Source organism: Amaranthus tricolor, chromosome 7, assembly GCF_026212465.1.
Source record: "Amaranthus tricolor cultivar Red isolate AtriRed21 chromosome 7, ASM2621246v1, whole genome shotgun sequence".
Classification (NCBI taxonomy): Eukaryota; Viridiplantae; Streptophyta; class Magnoliopsida; order Caryophyllales; family Amaranthaceae; genus Amaranthus; species Amaranthus tricolor.
The window spans coordinates 16,089,380-16,097,026 of record NC_080053.1 but is presented as its reverse complement, the minus strand read 5'-3'; the positions used below and the strand labels follow the sequence as shown (position 1 = coordinate 16,097,026).

Below are 7,647 nucleotides of genomic sequence, written 5' to 3'. Positions count from 1 at the left end.
GTGGTAATGATGTTTTGAGTGAAGACTTTGTAGATTTATAGTTAAATCAGGTGCGTGGTGGAGTAGAAGAGGATGTAGATGGTTCAAAAATTTTAAGGGTGAAAAGGAAAGAAGTTTCAAACATATAGGAAACTATTAAGAACCCTTATGTTTAAAATATTGAACCATTCAGTAGTCCTAAACTCGAGTTGCAAACTGAATCTGTCACTGAAATGCAATCTGAACCTTTAGGTGTTACTCAAGAGTCTTTACAAACTACATCAATGTCCACGAAGAACTACTCCAAACTAGTCCAAGGTGTGGCGCCAAATAACTCAAGTTCAAGTGGAAATTATGTGATAGTCATGGGAAGAGTTGGATGAAGATCATGGAATCGTGGAACAATATGCAACCACCATCCACTGGCTTTAGAACCATCCACTTGCTCCACAAGAACCACCCATTTTCTTTCCCTGCTCAAATAACCACCCACTTGGTAACAAACCTGCAACTACCTAAAAGTAAAGATCATGCTCAAATAATCCTTGTTGTTTATGTCTTTCTTGGATTTGAAAAACATTTGCTAACGTTCTTATGCTTAGTTAAAGTTGGCGATTGCACTTGTGCCTTAACAACCTATCTACTTCCTAATGGAGTTTAGTGAGTTTTTAGTTAGCCAAATCCTATACCTTTGCTTTTCTTGGTATAAAATCCGTCAAAACTTGTCCTTTTCCATGTGACATTTCCTCCCCCTTTTTCTCAAATTAATTTGTCCTTCATTGTTCGCTTGTAAGTCCCCTCAGGGCGTAGGTGATCATACAAAAGACACCTTTTAAGTTGTTGTTTGTCATTTTGATGGGTTTAACTCCCTGCTAGCATCAAATTGTCCCTGTTAAGGACTAAAAACAACTAATTAGCACTAAGCTTGGTTAATATTAGGGTCATTATGAGAGAGTTCAGTAGTTGTGAAGGTTCTTCCATACTTTATCTAGCCTCTTCCTGTTCATAAATGATTGATAGTAACAAGTCATTAAAAGTTAATTTCAATTACCTTATAGATAATTAGTACCAAGGTATTTTAACTCGTGATTTATATGGAGCAGTGGAAATCCTAAATTATTAGAAATGTCCTCTTTGACCTACGTGTGTACCATTAGTTTTTCATGTGTAGTCCTACATTTTTTTTAGCTTAATGAGTAGAGTCAGCTGTCTTTTGATATAAAAGTCTCTCATTGGGTGTGTAGTAGGACATATGATAGAAAATTAACCTTCTGCCCATTTTGTGGGAGTTTCCATACTTTATTCGGAAAAGCATGTCATTGTTCTTTCACACAAACTACCATTCTTACTATAGTTGCACTATTCAAGGTCTCCATGTATTTATGTGATGTCCTTACAGATATTTGAGATGATGTCCTTGCTACACATCAATTATGAGGCCTAGATCTATAAAATTCGAGTCCTGACGCATAGAATTACCATAGAAAATTTTCATTTTTGTTAACCTTAGTGATTCATTATGTTTAAAGCTAGATTGACATAGGATAATATTCAATACTGCATTTATATTTTATTTGTCCCCCTCAATTTGCATCATTTTTCTTTTTAATTTGTCCCGTACTACAAATAATAGTGTCAATTGTGGCATTTGATTATCAATATCATGACATTTATCACATGCCACAAAAATATTTGGTAACACTTATAGGAAGTATCATAAATTAAGATTGAAATTTAGAATAATTCTCTAAGAATTGTGATATTTTGATGAAGTGTCAAAAATATTGCATCACAATTGAACATTTTTTTTTGTAGTGCCATTAATTTTACTCCATCTTTTTTAGCTATGACCATTCTCTTTTTCTTTTCATTTCATCAAAAAATTTATTTTATCTCCGTCTTAATCATTTAATTCTATCATATATTTGTTTTTGTCTTATTTTTCCAACGAAATTCTTTTTCCATTAAATTCCACCTATAAGCTATATTGCTTTAGCTGCAATTAGGGATGGTCATGGGTCCAGGACCCTGTAGGACCCGCCCCGGACCCGCCCCTTTTATAAGGGTCTGGGTCTTAATTTTTGAGACCCGTCGGATCCGGGTCCGGGTCTGGATCCAAATTTTTTTTGACGGGTCCGGGTTCGGGTCCTAAGATGAAGACCCGGACCCGGACCCGGACCCTAAACTTTTAAAATTTAAATTTTATATTTGTCACTGGATGGGCGTGGAACTGGGAGTGCCTTCTCATTCTCAAATATCACAAAATCCTTGAAAACCCTAATTTTTTTCTCTTCTCCAATCTCGACTTCTCCTGTCCAGTAATCCTGTGCGGCTGTGCTTCTCCTCTAAATCCCTAATCCTCCGCCTTCTCGACTTCCCTAATCCTCCGCCTTCTCGACTTCTCCTCTAAATCCCTAATCCTCCGCCTTCTCGACTTCTCGACATCTTTCTAGTTTCTCTGGCTCTAGTCCTCCGCGGCTCCACCTCTGCGACATCACCATCGCCATCGCCATAGCCATCGCCTCGAAAACTCCAGGTATTCCATTTCTTTGATTTTGTTTAATTTTTCTTTGTATTGTGTATTAATTTTCTCCATTTTTTGTTCTAGAATCATCTGACTTGTAATATATATGTTGTGGGATCTCAAGAAACTGACTTGTAAATTGTAATATCTGAAAATTTGGGTCTTTTGAAACTGACTTCTCTTTCATTATTAGGGATTTCGTTATACTGTAAGTTTTTGAATACTTATGATTGTTAATTTTTTTGATTTATATGTAAGTTTTAGCTTTCTGTTTTGGAATGTATGCCCTCAGCCCCTCACTGTATCATCTGTATGCTGTGTGTCTGTATGCCCTCAGCCCCTCTTAAATCTATTGTTATGATTTGAAAACGAATTTAGATTTATTGTTATGGTTTTGATATGAAATATATTGATTGAATAGGTGTTTAAATTTAGATTTATAGTCGTATTCGTATAGATAATGGATGAAAATCAATCACAATGTACGTCCAAATCAGTTGCACAACCACAAAATGATTTTGGTATGGAGTCAAAAAATACATTGAATGTGGATGAAGAAGGGTTCATTAATGATAATGTTGATGGTATTCCAAGTTCTTGCACAAAAGATAAGGGAAGGAAAACAACCTCTGAGGCATGGAATTATTTTGTAAGAGAAGAAGTAAATGGTGTGACTAAAGCTGTTTGTAAGCATTGTGGTGTTAGTCTAGTAACTGGTGGTAGTAGTGGAACTTCTCATCTCTTGAAACACGCAAAGAAAGTTTGTTCAGGAAGACATTTGAATCTTGCACGTGGTCAAACAACTTTAAGAGTTAAGAAGGAATGTGATGGGTCAAGTTCTTTGGATTATAGTGGTAAAAGCAACCTTAAAGAGTTCGACCAAGAATTTTCGAGAAGGGAATTAGTTTCCATGGTTATTATGCACGAGTATCCATTGTTTATGATGGATCATATTGGGTTTAGGAGGTTTGTTGAAAGCCTTAATTCCAATTTTAAGATGATTTCTAGGTCCACATTAAAGCGAGATATCATGAAGATGTTTAAAGAAGAAAAACTTTCTCTACATAAATTGCTCGATCATAATGAAAGTAGAATTGCAATCACTACTGATATGTGGACTGCAACCAACCAGAAGAAGGGTTACATGGTCATAACTTCGCATTTTATTGATAAACAATGGGTCTTACGAAATCGCACCTTAAGGTAAAATCTTACTTATTTACTCATGTAATCATGTTACTTTTAATTTTATCATTTATCCTTTTAATTTTAATTCTATATAGGTTTTGCTATGTGCCTTGTCCTCACACCGGAGGTGTTATTGCAAAGGTAATGATGGATTGTTTGTCTCAATATTGTTTAGAAAATAAAATATCTGCTGTTGTTGTTGATAATGCCACTACTAATGATGCAATGATGAAGATTTTAATGAATAAGTTTGAGAAAAGGTCTTTGATGCTTGAGGGTGATCTTTTGCATTTACGTTGTAGTGCTCACATATTGAACCTAATAGTTCAAGATGGATTAGGGGTTATTAGTTCTGCGATTGAAAAAGTTCGTGATTGTGTGTCTTTTTGGATGTCAACTCCTAAAAGAATTGAAAAATTTGAGGAGGCTTGTCGTTTTTTGGACTTAGTTAACATTAAAAACCTAGTCTTGATTGTAAAACAAGATGGAATTCAACCTACTTGATGCTTAAAAGTGTTTTGCCGTTTCAAGATGTGTTTTCAAGGTTAAGGCGAGTGAATAAAAAGATGAATTTTGTTGTTCCTAGTGATAAGGATTGGGAATTAGCTGAGCTTGTTTGTGATAAGTTAGAAATTTTTTACAATACAACTAATGTTTTTTCTGGAAGAAAGTTTATCACTATCAATCTTTTTTTCCGAAGGGTTTGTGAGATTAAGCTTGCTATAGGTAGGTGGTTACAAAGTGATGTTGAAATTATTAGATTAATGACAGAAACTATGCTTGAAAAATTTGACAAGTATTGGGAAAATATGTGTGAACTTTTGGCTATTGCTACTATCTTAGACCCGAGAAATAAAATGGATTGTGTGGTGTTTTATTTTAGGAAGTTTTTTGATGTTAATGAGGTTGATATGCAATTAGCAAGAGTTCGTAGGTGTCTTGATAATTTGGTTGTGGAATATCAAAGGAAAAGTGATATTGTGAAAAATGTGAATGATGTTGGGCAAAGTAGGAAACGACCTGCACCAAGTTCTATAGACAGTGCACAAGATGAATTTGCTCAATCTAAGAGAACTAAGGTTAGAAAGTTGAATAGGTGTGAATTGGATTTTTATTTAGAAGAAGAACCATTATCGGATGATGAGGATTTGGATATCCTTTATTGGTGGAAAGTAAATACGAAGTATCCGACTTTGCAAAAGATTGCGATTCTTGCCATTCCTGTTTCTTCCGTTGCTTCAGAAAGTGCTTTTAGTACCGGAGGAAGAGTTATTAGCCCTCATCGTTCAAGACTTCATTCACAAACTGTGGAAGCATTAATGTGTTTACAAAATTGGATGATGGAAGACATAAAAGGTAAAAGTCTAACTTTTACTGATTTAGTATTGGTTTTGTTTTTGGTTGGTTATCTTATTTTGTTTTTGTTTTTAAAATCTTTTTCTAAGGTTCTTCGAAAGATGCTTATGCTTGCTCCACAGTAATTGATAATTCGGATGTTGATGAAGAACAACAAATAGATGCGATTCAACTAGTACGCTTTAACTTTAATGGATTTGTTTTTATTTACTTTTTCTTTATTGAAAAACTAACTTATACTTGTTTGATATTTCCTTTAGGATCTTGATGAAGTTGAAGAAGATTGATCAAAATTTATTGTAATTTTTAATGTTATGAAATATACACTATGTTTCTCATTTAGTCTTTCATATTTGATTTTTAATCATGTATTTAGACAAGTGTTTTTACGTTTTAGTATTTATTTTGTATTTGAATTTCATGGACTCAAACAAGTATTTGTAATACGATAATAAGTTGCTTACAAAAATACAAAAAAACTCGAAAAAGGTTCAATTTTGACAAATCAAAGATGCTTTGTATAAGACCCATTAAGGACCCATTAAGGACCCTAGACCCTGTCAGACCCGTAGGGTCCGGGTCCGGATCTGAAAATTTTGGACCCTTAGGGTCCGGATCCGGGTCTGGATCCCAAAAAAAAATAGGGTCCGGGTCCGGGTCTGGCCAGACCCGCTCCAGACCCGCACCATGACCATCCCTAGCTGCAATATAAGAGGGAGAGAAAGAATAAAATTTTGAAATTAGATTAAGAAAATATTTTCTCCTTTTCTTAAAGTTATTTCCAATACCATTTTGGTTCATTTCATTTGTTGTTGCTTAAAACAAATTATATTTATATCACAAATTTTGGATATAATGCTTATGGTCAACATATTTTGGATTAACTTCATTTTAACGTTTTTATATTGCTGATGGTTTCAAATATTTTCCACTAATTTTATTTAACTATTTTTCAATAGCTATGGTCTACATATTTTCCACTAAATTTATTGAAATATTTTTAAAGATTATGTTCCTCTCTTTTCATCCATTAAATTTATTATTTAATAAAATAATATATCTACGGTGAATTTAAACTCGGGCATCCATGGGCCAAGGCCCAGGTTATGAAAAAAATCAAAAATAAAAATCTTCGTAGACAGAATAATATTAAAGGAAAAAACCTAAATATATCTTTAAAACCCAAAATTGCTTCTTGAAAACCCTAAATATCAAAAGATAAATGACCTTAAAAAAATCAAGAGGACGAATTGTTTCCCTGAAAACGTGTATGTCAATCTGCCGCCTGCCCAACTGCTGGTGCCACGTTCTGGACTGCTAGTGCCGCCTTCTAGACTGCTGGAGTTGCTTGTTGGATCCATCGTGCAGGTGTCGTACTTCCTTGCCTATGAAGAAGACAATCAAAAATTGATGACTGATATCACTATTTGTAGATTTTCTTTCTTTCTTTCTTTAGTCTTTCCTTGAAAAGAATTGCAGATTTGCAGTACCACTTTACCTCTATACACTCAAGTGTGAAGTGTGGTGTTGATAAGTGTGATGTGATTGAATAAAGGTTTTTAGTTTTTTTATGTACCATTGAATTGTTTTTTAATCTGAATTTGGGTTTTTTTATTTTATTTTATTTTATTTATATTTTGAAAAAAAGTTTATTCTTTATTAATATTGAATCAACTTTACTTTTATATTGACATATATTAGAGAAGGTATAGTTAATTTTAATTAATTTAGATTATAAGAAAGTGAAATTTGAGTGAATAAGCTATATACTATAGGTTTGTATTTTTTAACTTATTAACGTCTAATTTATTTTTTAATTGTTATTTTTCACATTAAAGTTATTATATAAGTATAAGAATTTTTGTTATTTCAATTTTACACATCTAGAAATAGAGATCGAATATAAATATATATTAAGATTTACTATTAATTATTAAATTTTATTTTATTTATATTTCAAATTAAATTATGAAAAGAAAAACTATTGATTCTTATTTTTCTAAATTGAAATGCACTTGTGCTCATTAGTGCAACTGTTAATGCCCAAGTTCTCGATAAAAATTTATTTGTGTGGGATCCAGTATTACGCAAGTCAATTACTAGTTATCCTCTAGATAACCAACAAGAAGTCATAGTAACATTTATTGAATATGGACCTTATCGAATTCTCCGAGTACCCTCCAACTGTTAAAAAAGATGATCATGTATGACGATTTCAAGTTGAATGGCTCAAGACATATAATTAGCTATAGTATTCAAAAACTACAAACGTTGCATATTGTTTCCCATGCTTTCTTTTCGGAAAGAAATGATTAGGAAAAAATGGAAAGGATGTTTTTACAGGTCCATGTATTTGAGAGTGTAGTAACCGCAATCAACGGTGTTATCAGCTTGTCGAAAGCACTAAAAGAAAATCGATGTTAGTGACAAAAAAGCTAAAAAACACATAAAATCGCAACTTAGCACGTAATTTCTAGCATATGACTATGATTTTCAATTCTAATCACTTCAAAAAATAATATATACGAAATAGTGTTGTGTGCCAAGTTTTGTGCAAAACAAACCAAGTTTGAGCTACTTTATACGCGAAAGTGCCAAAA

At 33.2% G+C, this 7,647-nt stretch overlaps 1 long non-coding RNA gene across 1 annotated transcript in view; it reads right to left on the bottom strand.

Moving 5' to 3' along the window:
• LOC130817820 (uncharacterized) overlaps window positions 1-6,733 on the bottom strand; it is a 12,486-nt gene extending 5,753 nt beyond the window's left edge. Inside the window, exon 1 of the long non-coding RNA XR_009043861.1 lies at window positions 6,275-6,733. This is a non-coding gene — a long non-coding RNA (uncharacterized LOC130817820). The remainder of the gene's footprint in view (window positions 1-6,274) is intronic.
• Between the last annotated feature and the right edge of the window lie 914 nt (window positions 6,734-7,647).